The following is a 22871-nucleotide window of genomic DNA, read 5'->3' as shown; positions in this document are numbered from 1 at the left end:
AAGCCTTGGGGGCTAGGGGGTCAGAGAGCTGAGAAGGTCAACCAGGGCATCACCCACACAACTCACAGGGATGTCAGGAGGAACATTTTCTCAACCAGAACCAGGGCAGGAAAGCTGACAGGACTAAAGAAGTTTCCTCCCACCAGACAGCCAAAGGGAAACACATTTGTTTTCAGGAGACAACGTGATTGTTCTTTGCACTGAAAAGGCATGAACAGAAAATTCCACTTTCCAAGACAGCCATTTCCTCCCCCAAGCATTAAAGGGAGCTTCTGTCCCCAGCTTATTGGTGCTTGAAATTCTACCACTGGAGCTCCATTCCTATGGCTTGAGGCTTTGCCATTTGTTAAAATGCAAACACCTTCAAATAAGTCATGTCTTCAACACAAACTTATTTTCATTAATTCAACAAATATTTATTGAGTTCTTTCTTTAAACCAGGCAGTATCCAGAGTCTGAGAACACAGAAATTAATTAAGTCTTATACAGAGCCAAACCTTCAAGGAACTGGCAGCTCTGTGTGGATAGCAGGTGGAAAGTAGAGGCGGAGATGCATTAGGAAACCTGACCATAACGGTGTTGGAAATGATGGTGGTGGGAGCGAGGTGCTGTGGGAAGGGATAGATTATTTATTTTAGGCAGAGATTATTTATTTTCAAGTTGCAAAAGGTGAAGCTTGACCTGGGATCTAAAAGATAAGGAGGGTAAAGGCTGGGGGCTGAGAATCCCACATGGAGGGTACAGCAAGGGCAAATGAATGGAGTCATGAGCCAGTATGGGGAAGGGGGACTCCATGCCACTAAGCAGAGGGCTTGGCCATAAGGCAGGACATGGAGACAGGGCTGGAGCAGCAGGGGGAGTTCTGATTGGATCATATTCATGATCTCAGGCAATGGCGATGGCATCTATCTCAGGGCTTTGTTGCCTCCCCAGCCCCCATGTCACCACTTCCCACCAAGTACACAAACCCTCCCTCAGGGAACTACCCTGTCCTCTCAACACAAGCCCTGAATGACCCACCCTCAGCTTCAGGGCCGGATTCTGATTGGCCTAAGCCGGTCGGTCTAGCCTATCTTGCTGGATACAGTGATTGGTTCTGGCAATGGCACATGACCCAGTTCAGACCAATTGAAGGCGAGGAGATGTTTGCTGGGGTTTCTGGGAAACAGGAGCTGTCCCTCTCTTCAGAGGGAGCTCCCGGAAGCGACTGGCTCTTTTCTGATCGCTGCAGAGTGAGGGTGTGACGGGCCAGCAAGGATGGGCAATAGTCGAGAAGGAGAGAGGAGAGATTGCCAGAGAGATGGAGCCCGAACCTGAACGCAGGATCAAAGGGCAACTGGGGAGCACTCGCTCTGGAGTTCTCAGTCGGCTGTGCCGCTGACTTACCAAATTTGCCTAAGCCCGTTTGTTGGTGTTTTCAGGTCCTAACTGATGCGGTGCCATTTTTCAAGTACAGAATTGGATAAGAGTTGGAGATAGGGAGCCGCCAGCAGGTGCAAGCACTTCTGTGGGTCCAGTCCCTTTACTTCTGATTCTGTCTCTGTGTACGCTTATCACAAGTCAGGGTCTTGCGCTGGAAAACATCTCCCGACCCCTCTTGCTGGCCTGGCACCTGCACAGTAAGTCCTGGTCGGGCAGCCCGGGTGTCAGGAACCCTGGGCTCTGTCCCAACCCTGTCTGCTGTCTGGCTGTGGGACCTGGGCTGAGTTACGCCCACTGTCTGGGCCAAATTTGTGATTCATCCACCAGCCCATAGATTGTGAACTCCCCGAGGGAAAGGGCAATGTCCAACCCATACATGTGGCCCCCAAGCCCAGGACAGGCCTGGCATACAGCAGGTGTCCATGGGGCTGTTGACCAGTGTGGGAGTGGAACCTTCCTGCTCTAACCTCCCAGGATCAGGGCCATTCATGATGCCGGCAGGGACAGCTGCAATTCCTTCTGTCCACCCCAACAGCCTCCTGGAGGCCCTGGCCTGATGCTAGAGCAGCAGGAAATCTCACAGGAAGAGATTTCACATGGAGGCTTTGAGGCAGAGGCCTCAGTTCGCACACAGCCTGTATCTCGCCTGTATCTCTGTTGAAGGTTCACTGAGCCACAATTAGACTATAGGGTGAGGAAAATTCCCCAAAGGCTCAACCCTTTACTCTCCGGCTGCAGCTGACCTGGGCAAGATTTGAAACTCTTAGTTCATTGGTGTCTGTGGCAGGGCTGAGGGAGGAAGAGCAATGATGAGGAGCCCATGTTATAAGACAAAAATCAAAAAGAGAAATGAGGCTGGGCATAGTGGCTCACACCTGTAGTCCCAGCACTTTAGGAGGCCAAGGCAGGCAGGTCACTTGAGGTAAGGAGTTCAAGACCAGCCTGGCCAACGTGGCAAAACCCTGTCTCTAGTAAAAATACAAAAATTAGCCAGACATGGTGGTGAGCACCTGTAGTCCCAGCTACTCTGGAGGCTGAGGCAGGCGAATCACTTGAACCTAGGAGGCAAAGGTTGCAGTGAGCCGAGATCATGCCACTGCACTCCAGCCTGGAAGACAGAGAGAGACCCTGTCAAAAAAAGAAAGAGAGAAAGAGAAGAGAGAGAGAAGGGGGAGGGGAGGGAGGGAGGGAGGGAGGGAGGAAGGAAGGAAGGAAGGGAGGGAGGGAAGGAGGGAGGGAGGGGAGAAAACGAAAGAAAAAGAAGGAAAGAGAGAGAGAAGGAAGGAAGGAAAGAAGGAAGGAAGGAAAAAAAAGAAAGAAAGAAAAGAAAAGAAATGGGCTGGGCATGGTGGCTCATGCCTGTAATCCCTGCACTTCGGGAGGCCGAGGCGGGAGGATCATGAGGTCAGGGGTTCAAGACCAGCCTGGCCAACATGGTGAAACCCCATCTCTACTAAAAATACAAAAATTAGCTGCACATGGTGGCAGGTGCCTGTAATCCCAGCTACTCAGGAGGCTGAGGCAGGAGAATTGTTTGAACCTGGGAGGCAGAAGTTGCAGTGAGCTGAGATTGTGCCACTGTACTTCAGCCTGGGTGACAGGGTTAAACTCTGTCTCAAAAAAAGAAAAAAAAAAGAAACAAATCCATGGGGTTCAGCTAATGTTTATTCCTTAACAACAGCAGAGCCACTCCTCTGCCCTATTGGGTGGCATGGGCTGAACCTCAGATTGCTCAGAGGATGAGGATCTGTGTGTCTGTATTCACAGGCAGGAGCAGAGAAGGCAGGGGTGGAAAGACCCACTTTCTCCCATGGGGAGAGGGTTCAATCTAAAGAGAACTGGAGGTGAGTCAGTGGCTCAAAGCGACCCTGTTGTATGTGTAGGGAGTTTGTGAGGGGAGAGTAAATCTTGTGTGACATGTGAGGGTGGGCAGGGATGAAAATAGAGGAGGAAAATGAGGAAGTGGTGGATGATGATCGGGAAAAGTTAAGAGCCAGAACATAAAACGTTGAATTCTAAGTCAAGGATCTTGGCCTTCACTCCGTGGGCAGTGTACCTCACACCACACACCCCAGAGGAATTTTGGCAGTGTGCCCAGAGATACATGAAGCCATAACATGGGTACAGGACATCATCCCTCTGTGTGGAAAATGCCCATTATTTTATATTTTATATTAAAACAATCATGGATATATCACAGAGGGCAAAATATGCATGGCTTTGAAATATTAGATTGGAGAATTCAAAGAACCTATGAGCCTGTGGCTGGAGGAGACGAAGCCCTGTCTGGATGCAGACCTCTCAGTAACCCGGATGTCCCCATGTCCTAATGCTATTAGCAGGAAGCTCCCAGTTTCTCCTTCCCAAACTTATCAAAATGGAACCTCAGCCTCCTCCAATACTGGGAGGGAAGAAATTGGGGGTGGCGGGGGCTGTCCATGGTGCTAAAACTGGATTACTCCATTTCCACAGATGAGCTCTGACCTTAAAGTTTCTATTCTGTCTTCACCTTCTGGAAGCTAGATGAAGGAGGGTGGCTCAGGGAGACCCCAGGAAGCTGAACACCCCAAGGGCTAAGGAAGTAATAATCCTCAGGGCAAGGTAGGGCTGGAGAGTAGAGAGAGGACCTGGAGGAACAAGATTAGGACAATTATCATGTGTAGCATTCACAGGTCCTAGGAAAAACATTTTCTTGAGTTTGGAGACTTTCTCTGCTTCCTAAGAACCATTCGGTGTTCTTGAAGTGAGCCCTGAAAATGGTCCCTTAGGAAAATAGTTCCAGGATCTCCTCTTTGTGTGTATGGGTGTGTATCTGTGTGTGTACTTGCTTCTGTATGCATGTGTGCGGCTCACTATGCATGTAATAGACTCTGTGTGTGATGATGCACAGCTCATATTAAAACAACTGGCATCTCATAATTCAATTCCTTAAGAGGAAAAACCTAGGACAAATATTTAGCTGGTATTTTATCCCAATTCAAAAATGTGTACATCCTGAGTTGTCTCATCTCCACCCACAGCCCTGTAGTCACAACCACCCAGGTAGCATCTGCTAAGAAGAGAAAGCTCCAGTCTCCATGTGCAGGGGTGGGGGTGCCTGTCTTGGTGGGGGCTGAGGGGAAAGCCTGCAAGCATTTCACAGTTCCAAGGAGATGGAAAGCCTGCAGCTCAGCACAGCCAACCTGGGCTTGCAGACATGGTCTCTAGCTAAACTTCTTGTCTGGCCCATCATGACTAAAGGGAAGGGCCCTGCACCCGTAGTGTCTATACCCATCCATCTTGGGCTGCTCTATTCCCCAGTCTTGCTGGGCCTTACAGGCCTGGGAACATCCAGCCTTCAGACATGGTGTTGGCCAACTCAGAACCTTGGCTGCAGGCAGAGCTGGGTTGGAGTCTAGGCTCCACTACTCACCCATTGTGGGACTGAGTTCATGTTGTTTCAACTGCTGCACCTCATTTGCTGTTGACCCCAGTGAGTGCCCCAGTGTGGCTGCCACACAGTCAGTGCTCTCTCACTGTGGATCGCCCTCTCTGTCTCCCTAACAGGAGACATGACAGTCATTTGCTCATGTACATTTCTTCCTGAGTGATCTATTGACATGAAATTGGCCTTCAGCTTCTTCTTCTTCTTTCTTTTTTTTTTTTTTTTTTTTTTTTTTTTTTTTTTTTTTTTTTTTTTTTGAGACAAAATCTCGCTCTATTCTCCTGGCTGGAGTCCAATGGTGTGATCTCAGCTCACTACAACCTCTGCTTCCCGGGTTCAAGTGATTCTCCTGCCTCAGCCTCCTGAGTAGCTGGAATTCCAGGTGCCCACCACCACGCCTGGCTAATTTTTGTATTTTTAGTAGAGACGGGGTTTTACCATGCTGGCCAGGCTGGTCTTGAACTCCTGATCTCAGGTGATCCACCCACCTCGGCCTCCCAAAGTATTGGGATTACAGGTGTGAGCCATAGCACCGGCCTCAGCTTCTTATATATTTATCAATTTAGCCACCATTGGTACATAAACTGTTGTCCTCACAGTAAAATTTGTTAGCTACATTCCTTTGCATGTGTGATTTGGGCTTCTGTGCCTCTTCAGACTTCTCTCAACTCAGACAAATCCATCTGCTCATCTGTATGAACAAGCCCTCTTATCTTCCAGTGGGATGGATTTTCCAGCCTCTCCCAGAACACACACATTTGTAGATTTACAGCTCCTTTTCCCACTTCTGCTGCTGCTCTAGCTACTGCATATTGAGGACTTGCTCTTGGCCAGGCATAGTACTGAATGCTTTGCCAAGATTATCTCTAAGAAATGGACACCATTCTTATACCCATTTTACAGATATGAAAACTGAAGTTTAGAACAGTTGAATGATTAGCCCAAAGTCCCCCAAATACTGAGTGGTGGAGCCAGTCTTTGATTTTAGATTTTTCTGATTCTAGAGCCCACAATTTCTGCTTGCATTTTGTACCATAGAATGGAAACAGTCCTCCTCCAAATGTTCCATTGTCTCCTTGTCTTTGTCCTTCTCTTCCTCCTCATCCTCTCCCGCCTCCTCCTTCTTTTCTTCTCACCCTCCTCTTCTTCCTCCCCATTCCTCTGTAAACCTCTTCTTTCTCTCTTTCTCTTCCCCAGATATTTGCCCCCAGCCCAGCACTGCCAAACCTCTGCAGCCAGGATGTTTAAGAGCTGAGATTCCATGTCACCTGCTGGGACAGCAAGGGGAATATGGCTTCAGAGACACCCCTACATTATGGGAGGAAGGAAGGCCAAGGCCTCCAGACTTACAACCCACCCTAAGGCCCCTCCCCTGGCTCGGAGCTGTGTGCCTAGAAAAAGATGCATTGGTTTCTCCTTCACTTCTAGCAGCTCAGTGGAGGGACCATCCCTGTCCTCAGCATCCCATCGCTGCAGGTGTGTGGGTGATGATAACGCTGTTCCCAGGTTTACTTTCACACAGTGTGCCAAAGAGTTTCTTCTGGACCTCATGTGATCTCACAGCATCCTGGGAAGCAGAGCATTATGCCCTTTGAATGGGGAAACTCAGGTCACAGAGGAAGGTAGGAGCAGAACCAGCATCAGATCCCAGAGTCTCTCATTTCCAGGCCAGTGTCTGTAACAAAAGGGCAGGCCCAACCTGTGAGTCGGTCACGATGTCGGTTGTTTTAGTTTTTATTTCAGCACGAGTCTCACTGCCTGCTCTTCACAGCCATGGGGGAGGGTGGGGCCAGAGCTGTCTGGATTCAGTTCAGGGCTCCAGCTCTGCCACTGGCTCAATGTGTGTGACCTTGGGCACTGAGGCTCCTTTGCCTCAGTTTGCCACAGGCCTATTTTCTCATCTGTAAAATGGTCTTTCACAGGACCAGGGCACTGAGTTTGACTCCCCGGCAATCTGTGCTCGGAGCATCCCGTTCCCCAGGGGCTTCAGGGCTGGACGTGGCCTGCACGGCCACTTGGCTCCGCAGCAGCTGCTTCACTTCCTCAGCCAGGATTTTAATTCCTCCTGCTGGAAACTGGGTCCATGCGTTTGGCCTGAATAAGTTGATTTGTCGAAATTAGTATTTTCTGAGGCTGTTCACATCGGGAGCAGCAGGTAGTTCTTCTATGTGCTTCAGAAAGCGCCCCAGAGTCCAGCTGGGACAAATCCATCCCTCCAAAGCGACATCTCCTGGAAGGCAGCACTGAATTACGTCGCATTATAACAGCATTTCACTCGGTTCCTGTGACCTTCATTTAGCCAGAGCCAGAATCTCCTGCTGAGACGCCCACTCCCCTGTCTGGAGACTTTTCCTGGCCTGCACCAGGCAGACTGCATCATAGCAGGTAGGACGGGGGTCAACGGCAGGGTGAGGCAGGGGCGGGCAGGGATAGGCCCCCTTGACAGACAGGAGAAGGCGGGATTCAGAGGACCACATCCATGGGACAATTTGCTTCACAGGGCCAGTCACCCACCATGGGTGGCCCTGGAGACTCCTGTCCCCTTCACCCATTCCCTTTCTCACTCACTCAGCAAACATTTCTTGGCCACTGATGTGCCGGGATGACGTGCCAGGTTAAGGGGACACAGAGGTGGGGAAGAGCTTGCCTTTATCTCAGGGCCTGACAGTCTGGAACAAGAGACAGAAACTCTGCGTCGAGTAACAATAACAGACATCAGGGAACACGAGGAGGGAGCAGTTAACTCCCTCCAGGGTTAGGGGGACAGGGGTGTGACTCAGGGTGGCTGCCGCAAAAGGTGCTCTTTTTGAAGCACATGGAAGAACCGCCTGCTGCTTCCAATGTGAGCAACCCCAGGAAATGGTAATTTCAACAGCTTGCCCTGAGTCAAGGGCCCAGTGCTGACAGTTTATCTGAGAGGGAATCCCTCTCAGATAAAATGTGGAAACAGAGCGACTAAGCCGGGAAAAGAGAAAAGTCAGTGAAGCATGAACTAAGCAGTGGGTTACAGCGACGGCAGCTTCAGGGCTCAGTCCTGCTGAGGAGCCTCTGAGGCCTGCGTGGAAGACGTCCCAGAGTCCACTCTCATGACTTAAGGGGCAGTGGGCCCTGTTCACCGCGTCTCGAGGCATTAACTCCTCCTGTCCCCTGTACTCCTAGCTGACACCTGCCACACAGACAAGCAAGTTCTCCATGTGCCAGAGAAAGAGAGAAAGAGATACAGGCATTTGAGGTGGGAAGCTGTCAGCATGCTCAGAACGGTCTGTAGCCGCAGAACTCAGGGAGCCAAGGGGAGGGGGACACCAACCACATCTGTTACAGCATCTTAGGAAAGCTGACATCTGAGCTGGGTTTGAAGGTGAGTAGGAGGTTTGCAGCTGGAGTGAGCAGGGTGAGTGGCTCATCTGGGCAGTACAAACAGTATGTGGATGGGAGGGGAAGAAATGAAAGAAATGAAACAGATTGGCCCTCAACTAGAGGAGGAGAGAGTCTGTTCTGAGATGAGGTTAAGAGTCCTCTTCCCGAGTTGGCTGAGAACAGGTTCAGGAGAGAAGGGAGTATTTGAGGAAGTCAGGTCACTATTGGGAGTGAAGGAGTTGATGGTGGGACTAGGGCAGAGCTTAAGAAAGGTGGAGGATATGAATAGTCCTTGAAGGGAAGGGAGGTCGGAGCAGATGACAGGGAGGTGGCAGAAACGATGGGTGATGCTGGAGCCCGCTGACGTTGGCAATCACCCCTTGGCGATGTTGCCAGTACTCACTGAGTGCAGTTTTCTCAGCAGCTTCCCGACAGCTCAGAACAGGAGTTGAGAAAGCAGATGGTTGCATTGGCAAGTGACTGGGGGTTGGTAAGGCAGGTAGGCGAGAGGAGAATGTCAGCCACCTGCAGGCACAGAATTCCTCGGGGGAGGTTTCACTGGCTTCCCAGTGCCTTCCTACCCTGGGACCTGGGAGAAGAATGGGGAACGGTTGAAAAGACCAGGGCTGGGGGTTTCAGTGCCTGGGTTCTCATCCAAGCTCTGCTGCTCCCTTTCTGTGTGACCCTGGGCAAGCCACCTCCCCTTGTGGGACCTCTCTTTCTACACCTATTAACTCAGGTCTTCTCATCCTCAGCACTACTGACATTGCAAGCCAGACAATTTCTTGTTGGGGGAAGGGGGGCTGTCCCATGCATTATAGGATATTTAGCAGCATTGCTGGCCTCTACCCACTAGATGCCAGTAGCATAACCATATTGTGGTAACCAAATGGCCCCTGGGAAGCAAAATTGCCCCCATTAAGCACTGTATTAATCAGAATAACAATAATATAATTGGAATAATAATGTAAGTGAAATAATAATGATAAGATCTATCCAGCCAACCCACAAGAAGAAGGGTTGTCATGAGGATCACAGAACATCATGGAAATTGAGGTGGGGAGAAAGCCTTTGCAGCTCATTACAGCAGCTTGGATGTAAGCAGACATCTGACACAAGCTCTCTTCACTTTCCCTGCCTGTAAAGGACATAGGTTAGAAGCTGAGCTGGACCTAGAACCCAGGCATCCTGATTCCCAGCTCCAGGCTTTGGCCTTTCCGCGAGGCATGCTGGGAGGATGCCACATCCTCATCTTCGCCATCTTCGCACAGAAACTGAGACTTTCCAAGACGGATCTGAAAGAGGCAGAGGTGAAGAGAAAGGCCAAGAGGAGAACAAGGGGGAGGCCAAATCTTCATCTCAAATCTGATTGAGATGGAGGCAGCAAGAAGGCCAAATGCCAGGGTGGAGAGTATGTGAACAGGGACTATTCAGGAGACAGAGACCACACCAGTAACCTGAACATGGAAAATGTAATGTAAAGAACTGTTCATGAGGCCAGGCGTGGTTGCTCACACCTGTAATCCCAGCACTTTGGGAGGCCGAGGCAGGCAGATCGCTTGAGGCCAGGAGTACTCCTTGAGGCCAGGAGTACGAGACCAGCCTGGCCAACATGATGAAACCCCATTTCCACCAAAAAATACAAAAATTAGCTGGGCGTGGTAGTGTGCACCTGTGGTCCCAGCTACTCAGGAGGCTAAGGCAGAAAAATCACTTGAACTGGGGAGGTGGAGGTTACAGTAACCCAAGATCGCACCACTGCACTCTAGCCTGGACGACAGAGCGAGACTCCATGTCAAAAACAAAACAAAACAAAACAAAACAAAATATAAAAGGTTCATTAGTCAAAGGGGGTTAACTACTAACAGGGATAAAAAAAGGACTCTCGAACACAGAAACGACAAGGAGAGGGGAATTTTACTACTTCTGGCAATGACCACAGGTGTGGCTGTGGTCTGTAAAAGTGGCTGCCAGTTGAGGAGAGCCTAGCCTGGGAGTGCAGCAGAGCTGGTCCCTGATGGCTGCTGAGGGGAGTGCCACTGGGCAGTTCCCACACTGAACAAAACAGAGGGAGGTCCAAAACCAGAAAAGAAATGTCATTCGGCCGGGCACAGTGGCTCATGCCTGTAATCCCAACACTTTGGGAGACTGAGGCGGGTGGATCACCTGAGGTCAGGAGTTCAAGACCAGTCTGACCAATATGGTGAAACCCCATCTCTACTAAAAATACAAAAATTAGCTGGGTGTGGTGGTGTACTCCTGTGGTCCCAGCTACTGGGGGGGCGGAGACAGGAGAATTGCTTGAACCTGAGAGGCAGAGGTTGCAGTGAGCCAAGATCACGCCACTGCACTCCATCCTGGGCAACAGGGAGAGACTCCATCTCAAAAAACAAAACAAAACAAAGAAATACCATCCGTTTCTATTGCCTTGCAATACCCCTCCACTGCCCTCTATTGACAGAGATTAACATTGCACCAGCCTGCAAACAAATGTTTATAGGGTCCAGCTCCAGTAACACAAAGCAGGACACAGAAGGGTGGACTTGAGAAACAATCGGTGGAACCATCACAGTCCTTGCCTTTGACTAATCAGCTTCCATATATATCTTCTACACACTTTTAAACTTCCATTCACAACAAAGCAACTCTGTGTTTCCACCTAAGGAGAGCAGTTGTCCTTGTACACATAAGGAAGTTCCCACCCTTGCCTCAAAATAAGGAGATACATAGTTCCAACATCATTTACCCCTTGCTAGCTGTATGAACTACTCCTCAAAATCAGCACAGTCACACTGAATATTCTGTTTCCTAAAGGCCATATGGTAAAGTTAACCTCCAATAACTGGTACATAAATAACAATGGGGAGAACACATGGACACAACAAAGGGAACAGACACCCAGGCCTGCTTGAGGGTGGAGGCTGGGAGGAGGGTAAGGACCAAAAAAACTACCTATTGGGTACCATGCTTATTACCTGGGTGACAAAATAATCTGTACAGCAAATCCCTGCCACACACAATTTACCCATGTAACAAACCTGCACATGTATCCCCTGAACCTGAAATAATGTTTGGAAAGAAAAATAGGCCGGGCTCAGTGGCTCACACCTGTAATCCCAGCACTTTGGGAGGCCAAGGCGGGTGGATCACAAGGTCAGGAGATCGAGACCATCCTGGCTAACACAGTGAAAGCCCATCTCTACTAAAAATACAAAAAATTAGGCAGGCATGGTGGCAGGTGCCTGTAGTCCCAGCTACTCGGGAGGCTGAGGCTGGAGAATCACTTGAACCTGGGAGGCGGAGGTTGCAGAGAGCTAAGATTGCGCCATTGCACTCCAGCCTGGGTGACAGAACAAGACTCTGTTTCAAAAAAAAAAAAAAGAAAGAAAAAAGAAAAATAATACCAACAGGAAGAAGGAGAGAGAAGGAAACAACATAGTCATAAATGTATACACATAACAAGAAATGAAAAAATATGCAAAGCTACTCTAGTCCTCATTTCTGTAACTGACCACAAGGCCATAATTTATATCCACTACTCATTCCGAATTTCCACTACCCTCAACCAGAACCTCAGCTAGTTGGGGTTTTTTTACCGGGAAGAGTGAGTCAAAACATCATTCTTGAATGATATGAGCCCTCAATTATCCTGCCTTTTTTGGATTGCTGAAGTTTCCCATTAACCTTTACAGTTGGGCATGGAAGTACTAAGAGGCACCCCCACAGAATCCCCTGAGTTCCAGACATAGCCCGCCTGTCCCCATTGTGTAGAAGCAATCAAATTTTTCCTTGGAAACCAGGATCAATCATTCCATCCAATAGAGTAACCCTTTTTATCCGCCCGTTTGATAGGTGATGTAAGGACCCCAAATGGCTAGAGGCAGTCTCATCCTTCCATTCATTGGAACCAGTGTTGTGTCCTCTGGGATTCCCCCCCATCTTTGCCTTAGGAACAAAGATATCTGAGCCAGCAGAGCTCAAATTTACAAAGACAAGAAGCAAACATTCTCCAAGTGGGTGATTAAGAATAATAATGAGAGGAGCCTGTACCAGTTTTCATTTATTGCTTCTGAGTTCCAAATCCAACCCTCATGGCCTGCTTGTGAAACTAGAACATTTTCTCTTGCAAGCTGGCATGGTGTTGATTTTGTCAACAGATGGCACTGACAGGATGTTGGACACTCTGATTCCAGAGTACTTGGCTTCTTCTTGCATTCGGTGGTGTGCAGGACACTTGGTAGAGCACACCGCTGGTGATAGCAGCAGCCCTCCCATATCTGGGTTCCCAAAGGCAGGATCTATACAAGCCCCAGCTGACTTCCACTTATCTTCCCAAAAATGGTTTCCTATCCTCCCACCCCAAATACTCTGAGAAACTTCTTGGCAGCCAGTGCTCCAGCTGGCTTCCCAGCAAGTTCAACAGAAACCCTCACAGGCAGCTTCCGAATTTCATCAGCATCTCAGCAGCCGTGTCCACTAACGTTGGCCCACCATGAGACCATCTCTGGACTGAAATTCCAGTGAAATTTTCTGCCATCCAATAGGCTGCAACTGTGCCTTCCTCAAGGGCCTGAATCCCTGCTGTGGAGAGGATCCTCTCTTCCTTCTAAGTTTTGGGCCTTGTACATTCTCCTTCATCTTAGTGGTATTCTTTAGAGTTCTCTTTCATTCCCCCTTAGTTAATTTCATATGTTTTCTGTATCTTGATTGAAAACTGAATGACATAGAACCACTCCCACTTCCACCCCTGAATAATGGACCCATGTATTCTAACAATGAGGGAGGTAGCACTATACAATGGTGTCTGATCCAAAGCACATACCGCATCCTTTCAGGCAATGTCTCCCAAGTGGTGCCACACCTGAGCCTTCAGTAAGCCATTCCATCTTTTAATTAGACCATTCACTTCCAGGTGATGAGTGATGTGGTAAGACCAGTTAATTCCATGGGAATGAGCCCACTTCTGCATTTCCTTTGTTGTGAAATGAGTTCACTGGGAAGAGGCAATTCTGTGTACTATACCATGATGGTGGGTGAGACATTCTATGAGTACACAGATGGTGGCAGGGACAAAAGAATCACAGGCAGGGACATAAAATCTATCCCCAGATAATGATTCTATTTCAATAAGGAAGAATCTATGCCCCCTACATGATGGGAGAGGTACAATGAAATCAAGATGAAACCTGGTAGATGACCAGTCTATCCAGGAAATGGTGCCATATTGTGGGCTCATGTTGGTCTCTTCCGTCAGAAGACTGAGCACCCAGCAGTGGCAGTGTCCAAAGAAGTCCTCAGGAAGGGGATGTTCATGTTTTTAAGCCCAGGTATCTCTTCCATCCCTGCCACTACAGTCACTTTACTCATGGGCCCACTGAACAAGCATAAGGACTGAGGAATAAAGAGGTTAACTGATCATCACAAAGCATGTCATATTGCTCACCTACTTACTGAAAGCCTCCACTGCAGTGGATGCCCTTTAGCAAACATTCACATGGGACACAAATCTTCACAGTCTATGCCCATTCTGAGAAGCCCATCCACATGACTGTTCTGAAGAATTCCCCCTCATCAATCTTCCAATCCTGTTTCTTCCAAGTCTCTGACCTTCCAGCCAAACCATACCATTAACAACTGCTCATAAATCAGTGCAGAGCCATACTTCTGGTCATCTCTTATTCCAGAATGGACAACCAAATATACTGCTTAAAAGATTTTCCCCCACCACTGTATTTCAAGGTCACCCTAATAAGGCTGTGATACCTCAGTCTTCTGTTTTGGGTGGTGTATCAGACAGCATCATCTGTAAACCAGGTTTGAGTTTTCATTGTTCAGCAACTGGTCATAAGGAGCTCCCCAAGAAGCCATAGGCATGATTTGAGGGGGACAAGGAAATGAAGCAGTAGTTGATGTTAAAGGAGTTTGAACTACTAATTCACACAACTTACTCACACCTTCCAGACTTGCCCAAGTGAGGTCTCTTTAATATCATTCTCATGAGATGATAGATTGCTGCCACACAAAGCGAACCTTATAGCTAGTTGTGTCAATAGAATCTTAATTAGCAATCTTAGGCTGCATGGTCACTTGATGTCCCAGTTAGGCATCCAGTCTCTACCACAGTCCAGTAGCAAGCTAGAAGCTGTTTCTTGGGGGTGGGGGTGGGGGACTGGTGTCTGAATAAACAGGAATAGATTTACTTTAGAATCCTGAAAGTTTGCATTGTGATTCCCCTTTAGGGGCTTAACTGTGATTCCATACAGCATCCCTACCTGCTGTGGACAACTTGAGAATCACTGGATCTACTGGATCATCCACGTTGTAGAAAACCTTTTTCTGAAGCCTTAATTTGCTGCAGAACCTCCTTGACTCAAGACTGGAAGCCTGATGGAGATTTTTGCTCATGAGTCAAAGTTACACACTCAAATGTGACATATGTTGCCTCTAAAATCCAAAATGCCTACCAAGTGCTATGCCTCTTTTTTAGCAGTAGGCAATGTGCAGCAACTTGACTTTCACCTTGGAGAGACATCTCAACATGTTCCAGACCACTGAACCTCAGAAACTACCGAAAAGGCAGACCTCTGAAATTTTGTGGGATTTATTTCCCACTCTGTCATTCACATATGTTGTACTTGCTACTTCCTGTTCATCAGGTATAATCAGCTCATCGTCAATGTAGTACACCAGTGCAATGCTTTGTAGAATGTCAAAATGATCATATTATCTGTAGTCTAAATAAAAGGAGAAAGCAAGAGAAATTGACTTGGCTCTGAGGCAAGACTGTGAATGTGTACTGTTGGCCCTTCCAGGTAAAAGCAAACTGTTTTTGATGGTCCTCACTAACTGGTACAGAGAAAAATTCAGTAGATGGGTCAACAGCTACATACCAAAGTGGTATACTGAGTTGCTCCAGTAAAGATGCTCTATCTGGGGCAGCAGCTGCAACTGGAGTTAACACCTAATGAAATATACAATAATGTAGTCATTCTCCAAAACCCTTCCAACCTCTGCATAGGTCAAATAGGCAATTTGAATGGTGATGAGATAGGAATCACTACCCCTGCATATTTCAAGGCTTCATTAATCTCTGAAATTTCCCCAGGGATATGGAAGTGCTTCCAGTTTGCAATCATGGCAAAGAGAGGAAGTTCCAGAAACTTCTATTTAGGCACTTTCTCCCATGATGGACCTCATTCCGTAAGTCAGAGACCCAAAATGGGGTCTCTTCCAGTGAGAGTCTGCCAATTTCACTTATACATTCAGAAACTGGGGGAAATGACCAACTGAACACATTTGGGCTAAATACCTATCATCTGATGATCTAAGTCAAGACTTTGAATGGTGGACCACAGTGGCATTTTGCATCCCCAGGAATTATCATAAATTCAGATTCAATGTCTAGTAATCCCCCAAAGGTCTGGGTACTTTCTTTCCCCAAATACAGTCATTCTAGTAAGTGGCCACAGGTCCCCTTGGAGAAGGCTTTGAGGAAGTTTTTTTTTAATTCTTTTTATTTCAAATGTTTTGGGGGCACAAGTAGTTTTTGGTTACATGGATAAGTTCCTTAGTGGTGATTTCTGAGATTTTAGTGCACCCATCACCCAAATAGTGCACACATACCCACTATGTAGTCTTTTATCCCTTGCACCCCCCAAACCTTCCCCCACTGAGTCCCCAAAGTCCATTATATCATTCTTGTGCCTTTGCATCCTCATAGCTTAGTTCCCACTTATAAGTGAGAACATACAATATTTGGTTTTCCATTCCTGAGTTACTTCACTTAGAATAAGGGAGGCTTGGAGGAAGATTTATGGTATATACTTATAGCACTACTGCAAGAATCTTCTTCAAAGGATCTGGCATCCTCTTAAATCAAAAGCTCTGATCTGTGAATTGCTTTAGGTCTAGAAATTGGATGAGAAACCATAACTCCAACATAGTCATTCAAGTCAGGTTTTGGGCACCAGTGCTAGAGTTTTGTTTGTTCATTTGTTTTTCTGTTATATAGATCAAGCAGTGCTTTAGTAGGCTATCTGTCCATTTCCTTTCTGGGGACAAAGTGGTCAATTAGTCACCACCAAAGATCCCTATGGGCCAAGGCATTCTAATTACAGGTACATTCCTGCTGCCCTTTATGGTACATCACCCGTATTGTCTTTGGCTATTAAGCAATCCCACTTAGCCTCTGCTGCTCCAGGAGGCTATCATACCCGTGAAATCAAGAAGTTCATAGGAATGATAGCATAATCTATGGTAATAACTGGACTATGAAGGTGAACATCCACAGAGTTTCTTAAGGATGAAAGTTCACCTTTCAATAATATATTTCTCAGTGCCTTAGTTAAGAAGGTGTCTTCTGAGAATTTTCATGGAACATAGTTTGGGGGAGTGGTTGTGCAGGTCACACATGATAAATTCACTCCAACATCCTCTCTCCTTAAGCTTTTGGATTCCCTCTTCCACATTATGCCATTGAACCTCTGGCATTTCAATTTCATTAAATGTAAGCCACCTTCAAGTCCAAGTTTCAGTCAACCAACTGAGTAAACCATTAGAGCCAACTTCAGCTGCACTACTTAACACATTAAATACCAAATCCACATCCATGAATTCAGAATTATTATCTTCCACCCTTAGAATCAGCTCTCATATATATTCCCTGAATTATGCAAAATCTTGCCATTAGCAAAATCTTGCCTTTCTTCTGTTGCATTGTCTCCTTCTGCATCACAGTGAGTACCTGTCCCCTTGGAGCATGCTGAGATTTGACCCTGGTTATGAATCTAGTGGTAACAAAGGGTGCTTGTGGCATCTCCTGAGGATAATGGTCATGCTGTCTCAAGGCATCTGCCCCATATGAGGTTACCACCACGTTTTCAAACAAAGGAAAACTAACCTCCCCAGATACAAGAGGGGAGGGCCTCAGGGAATCAGGATTCTCCATTTCATCTGAGTCCAACCAGATGTCCTTATTCCAAGTTTCAAGATCACATTCTTCCCTAATTTATACCCAAACTTTCACATGAAAAACTTGTGATGCTATAAATTTAACTGACATTTAAATTCTGCCACCCACACAATTAAATTTTATGTTTGGTTTTCAGCAATATCAGCCCTGTGGCTACATGAAATATGAGATTCTTTTACGGATGACATGGAAACTCTGTGGTCCTCAAACTATGATTTCAGCTGATAATTAAATAACCTCGACTTGTCTTTTTTTTTTTCTAGTAAGTGCTCCAGTGCATGCAAGATTCATCCCACACCACAGTCCTTGCGGGCATCATTACTGGTGTAATCATGGTCAGATGCAGGAGTCACTTGAGTTGCCAAGACACTTGCTGCAGTTGGCATTGCACCAAAATCCACCACAGGTGATAGCATTGTTATGATGCCATTATGCTGTAGATTACGAGCATCCCATTCCCACTGGCAAGGAACTCAGCATTGTGCTCAAGCCCAAAGGCACAATGAAACCTACCAAAATCTCATCCTTGCGGGTCTGTCACCTGGGACCATTCCTGCTCTCAATTCCTTATCAATTAGGATCCAGTCAGGAGACAGAGCTCACACCCATAATCTGAACATGGAAATTTTAATATAAAGAATTATTATCTAACAAAGGATAGTTAATTACTAAAAAGGGTAAAAGAACACTCTATGAGACCCAGAAGCAGCAAATGCAAAAAAGTAGCTACTGTGTCTAGGCTGAGGGAAAGTGAATAATCAAGGAATTAGGGCCTCAGAAGGTCCTCCCCCTGACACAGACCTCCTCTATGAGGGAGTGATGACCACGAGAACAAGCAGCCTCCAGTGGCTAAGAAACCTGCCAGGGAAAGTAAGCTGGCTCAGTCGGCGGACATGGCCGTCTTTGTGGGAACCTGATTCCACATAGGTGCAGGCTGGTGTGAAGTTTGAGTAGGGCTGGTCTATAGAATCGACGTCCAGGTGGAGAGAGTGAAGCCTGACGGTTCTTTTCTGTTATACAGAAAAGACGTTTGGAGCTGGTCCACACAGGCCACTGAGGTAATAGCACTGGGCCTTGGTTCCTGTGCTGAGGAAACAAAAATATGGAAGGTGGACCAGAACCTGGAAGGCAAGTGCCTTCCCGCTGCTATCACCTTACAGTGTCCCTCTAGCGCCCTCTCCTGACAAAGCCTGATATACTTCCAGCTGGCACAAGAGAACCGTTCACAGGGTCCAGCTCCAGTATTACAAATCAGGGCAATGAAGGATGTATTTGGAGCTCAGAGACAATAAATTAATAACTGTCATGGGGGAGAGAGGCAGACATGGAAGGGAGCAAAGGGTTGATTGGGTAAGAGGCTAGAAGGGGAAGAGTTTCTATGCCTTTTTTAGGGAAAGGAGCATGCATGGGCTGGAGCCCTGGGGAGCAATCCCAGCCCTCTTCAAAGAGAGAATGCAGTCACAGAATAAACACAGCTCAAGAAAGCTACATTGTTCCACTTTCAAACCAATAGAAAATAAAATTCCTGGACAGGATCCCTCTTCCCACTCCTGGGAGTAAGTAGGGAGTGGGTTGAGATACATTTCATTTTTCTTGAAAAGGCTTTCTCAGCTCCTGCTGACTCAGGCCACCTCCACCCTCTGTAGATTCAAGACATTAAATTGTCCAGTTGCTGCCTTTTACTGCAGGCCTACTAGATGCCCAGCCTTGAGCCCTGTTTGACTGTGGGCCTCAGCTAAGCCTGTCTGTGGCTGTGGCTGAGCCTAGCTTGAGTGAGTGTTGAGAGGGCAGACTGGTTTGTGGACAAGAGAAACTTCCAGCAGACAATGTGTTTCAGGTTTAGATCTGCCAGTATTTCTCCAGTGATTACAAGAGCAATGGTTTGGAGTCAAGCGACATGGCTTCTAACCCTGTCTTGGCTCTTTTCTAGCTGTGTAGCCTTAAGCAATTCACCTCACCTCTCTGAGCCTGTTTCCTCGTATATCAAATGGTTTTGGTAACATCTATCTCTCAGGATTTCTGGGAAGATTAGAGACAACATCCACATTAGGTATAATGCAAAGACCTGCCAAAGTAGGTACAGAGGCCCATCAGACCAAAGCTCAGACTATACCCAAGGTTTCATCAGGCTCAGAAAGCAGATACTGGCCGGGCACGGTGGCTCACGCCTGTAATCCCAGCACTTTGGGAGGCCAAGGCGGGCGGATCACAAGGTCAGGAGATCAAGACCATGGTGAAACCCCGTCTCTACTAAAAATAGAAAAAATTAGCCGGGTGCAGTGGCGGGCGCCTGTAGTCCCAGCTACTCGGGAGGCTGAGGCAGGAGAATGGCGTGAACCCGGGAGGCAGAGCTTGCAGTGAGCCGAGATTGCGCCACTGCACTCCAGCCTGGGCAACAGAGGAAGACTCCGTCTCAAAAAAAAAAAAAAAGAAAGCAGATACTTAGACCAGTAGCCTGGGCACTAATGAGCAATGCCAGCCCTATTGTCTCTGAGGGACGTTGAGCCCAGTGCTCTTCAAACAGGGATGCATTAAGAGAATAAACACAGCCCAAGAAAGCCACATTATTCACTTTGAAATCAGCAGAAAATGACATTTCTGGTCAGGGTCCCTCTTCCCACCCCAAGGAGAGAGTAGGAGGTGAGCTTAGATGAGTTTCCTTTTTCTTGAAAGGAGTTCTCAGCTCCTGCGCTCCCGCTGACTCAGGCCACCCTCACTGTGAGAATCCAGCAGGCTAGGATGATCCGGCAGTGTTTCAAGCAGGCCCGCCACCTGCCAGCCCTGGGCCTGGAGAGGCTGTTGATGGTGAGGTTCAGTGGAGGTGAGCCCAGCTAGAGCAGACTTGGGAGAACAGCCTGGCTGAGGGTTGAGAGCAGCCTCAAACAGCTGGTGTGGTGCAGGCATAGACTGGCTGTTGTTGCTGAGTTTGCATGAGCACTGGCTTTGGAGTCAGTCCCAAGTTCTAGTCCAGAGACTGAATCTTTTCTGGCTCTGACATTGAGAGCTCTGCCCTCAGTTCTCTGAGCTTCGGATTTCTTGCCTGCTAAATGGGCTTGGTCATACACAACTCTCAGGATGCTGGGGAGATTAGGAACAATGTCTGTATTAGGTACAATGCACAACAGTCACTATCATGATCACCAGGACCAGCCAGGGTTGGGGTGCAAGCCCGTCAGACTAAAGTCAGCGCAAAGCCACCGGGCTCAGAAACCAGATGCTTAGGCCAATGGCCTGGGGCCCCCTGAGCAATGCCAGCCCCATTGTCTGAGGCATGTTGAACCTGATGCTGTCCTACTTAGAATGAGCTCCTAGAAAGCACCTAGTTCTGCCTCCTCATGGACACATCAGGAGACTGAGGCCCAGATGTTTGCTCAGTGCCACACAGCATGGTGGTAGCTGAGCCAGCATTGGAATCCAGCCTCATGACATCAAGCCATCTGGTCATCCAAGGACTAAAAATGATGTGCTTAAGAGTATAGGCTTTGGAGCCAGACAGACCCGAGCTCCAGCCCCAGCTCTGCAACTTTCATTCATTCAACAAATACTCATTGAGCTCTTGTCATGTGCCAGGCACCATGCCTAGTGCAAGGGACACAGGAGGACAAGACCTCCATGGCCCTGGCCTCTCGCCGCTCACAGTCTGGTGGGAACACAAATACCCAGTGAATGAACAAGCTCATCACCCACTGTGAGAAAGCAATAAGGGACAGACACAGGATGGGCCCTGAAAGAGACAGGGGCAGTGGGTGCTGGAGGGCCACTCAGGGTATTCAGGGAGGGCATCTCAGGAAGGGGACATCTGATCTGGGGACTGGACACCAGGCAGGAGCCAGGTATGCAGGACTGGAGAAATGTGTCCATGCAAAGAGCTCAGAATGATGGGGGAACAAGAGCCTGGAGTGAGCAGGAGCGTGCAGAAGGGACGTGGACAGAGAGGGTGGAGCCAGGACATGCGGGCCTCGGAGGTCATGGTCAGGAGTGCAGAGCTCATGCACACAGCAGCAGGAGGCACTGGAGGGTTTCAGTAGGTGAGTGACGGGATCTGCCCTGTTTTTTCAAAGGATCACACTGGTTGCTGTTGTTTGTGTGACCTTGTTGTCTCTCTGACCTGGGCAAGTTGCTTAAGCTCTCTGAGCCTCAGTCTCCTCATCTGTAAAATGGCGACGATCACAGTACCCACCTCACAGGTGGAACTGGAGACTGACATATGACAGTCTACAGAGGGCACTGAGCAGTGTGCATTTCAGTGCCGAATAAAGCTTTGCTTTCTCACATCCCCACATCCAAAGCCCTCATCCTCTACCAACTGGCTATTCATTGCCTGACTTGAACCTGTTGATCCTGCCTATGCAATGACTCCATTATTTCTGCACTGCCCTTAAAGCCATGGGGGTGTTGAGGCCAAAGCTCATTAAACTCCTGTCCATCAGAAGTCAGCAGGGGGAGGTCCCTGGAGCCCAGGGAGAGAGAGTGGCCAGGCCCCACTCCCAATGAGGGCCTTGCAAATGGCCTTGGCATCCATCAGTGACACAGCTCCATCTCCTGGGTGCCTGGAATATATAATGTGTCCCAATCAGGGACCAGCAGAGAGGTCATAGAAGTAATCATTGCTTTCGCTGACTCCTACTGCCAGATTTATTATGGCATAAAGAACAACTTAGCTTCTGGCAGTAACAGGCAGCCGGCCTATCTGCACTTGTAGAAATCTTATTTGCTGGGGCCTGGATGGGTGGCGGTTTCTACCCACACCTGCTCGGCCAGAGCCCTGGACAGAACCCGGCTGGACCATTCATCTTCCTGTGCTCCAGGCCACCTTGTCCAAGAGGCCACCACCTCTGACACATTTCACAGCATTTGGGAAGCAGTGCTTAGGCCACAAATTCCCCATCTGGCATTGCACTGAGGGGATCCTTGGGCTGTTGACCCCAGGGAAGCCACAGAGCGGAGCAGATAAAGGCCCAGGTGTGGAGTCAGCCTAAACACGGGTTCAAGTCCCTGCTCTGCCATATGTTGGCCAGGTGACCTTGGGTGAGTAAACTCACTTCCCTGAGCCTCCGTGTCTTATCTCTAAACTGAAGGGGTAGGAATCCCCACTTTAAAGAGCTGCTGTATGGAGTGAGGGAGAGATGAAGGGTGTAGGGCACACAACACAGGAATAGGCACTAAATGAAAGGTGACCGTCACCATTTTCATTATCCAGGGGCTTCAGTATTATGGTATGAGATGCCTTTTATTGAGGGTCAATTATGTCACTAAGGACTACGCTGGCTCTTTTTAAATATTTTGTCCCTAGACCTCACAACCAATCCTGCAGATAAGTCCTGTTGTGTTTATTGCAGGGTTGTTAGGGGATTGTGCAAGGTCACCCGACTGTGGGGTATGGAGCTGGGGGTGGTACCTTGTCCTGCGGGTTCTGGAGCTGGTGCTCCTTCTAATACACAGCCCACCTCCCCAGCTCCTCTGAGAGGCCAGATGCCCCTGGTCAGTCGGGCAGGCAAGTCCAACCTCTCCTTCCTTCCCTCCTTCATGCCAACATTTCCAGGGCACTAGCTCCAAGGCAAGCCCCTTACTGGGCAATGGACACAAGATGGCACAGAAACACTCCCTGCCCTTGAGGAGCCAGCACTGAACAGAGCAAAGGGCCGAGCCACATCCAGACTGCTCCACACGCGTGTGTATCAGCGAAAGCTAACTGTG

The 22871-nt window shown here is 48.2% G+C and overlaps 1 long non-coding RNA gene across 1 annotated transcript; it reads left to right on the top strand.

The window, feature by feature from the left end:
* The first annotated feature begins 1189 nt into the window (after positions 1-1189).
* Positions 1190-21448, top strand: LOC112613654. The gene is made up of 3 exons (XR_003116985.1): positions 1190-1619; positions 17438-17580; positions 19848-21448. It is a non-coding gene; the product is annotated as an uncharacterized LOC112613654 (long non-coding RNA).
* Positions 21449-22871: the final 1423 nt, after the last annotated feature.

The sequence above is a fragment of the Theropithecus gelada genome, chromosome 1, assembly GCF_003255815.1.
Source record: "Theropithecus gelada isolate Dixy chromosome 1, Tgel_1.0, whole genome shotgun sequence".
NCBI lineage: Eukaryota > Metazoa > Chordata > Mammalia > Primates > Cercopithecidae > Theropithecus > Theropithecus gelada.
Note: the sequence above shows the minus strand (reverse complement) of the source record. Positions and strands in the feature narration are given on the sequence as shown.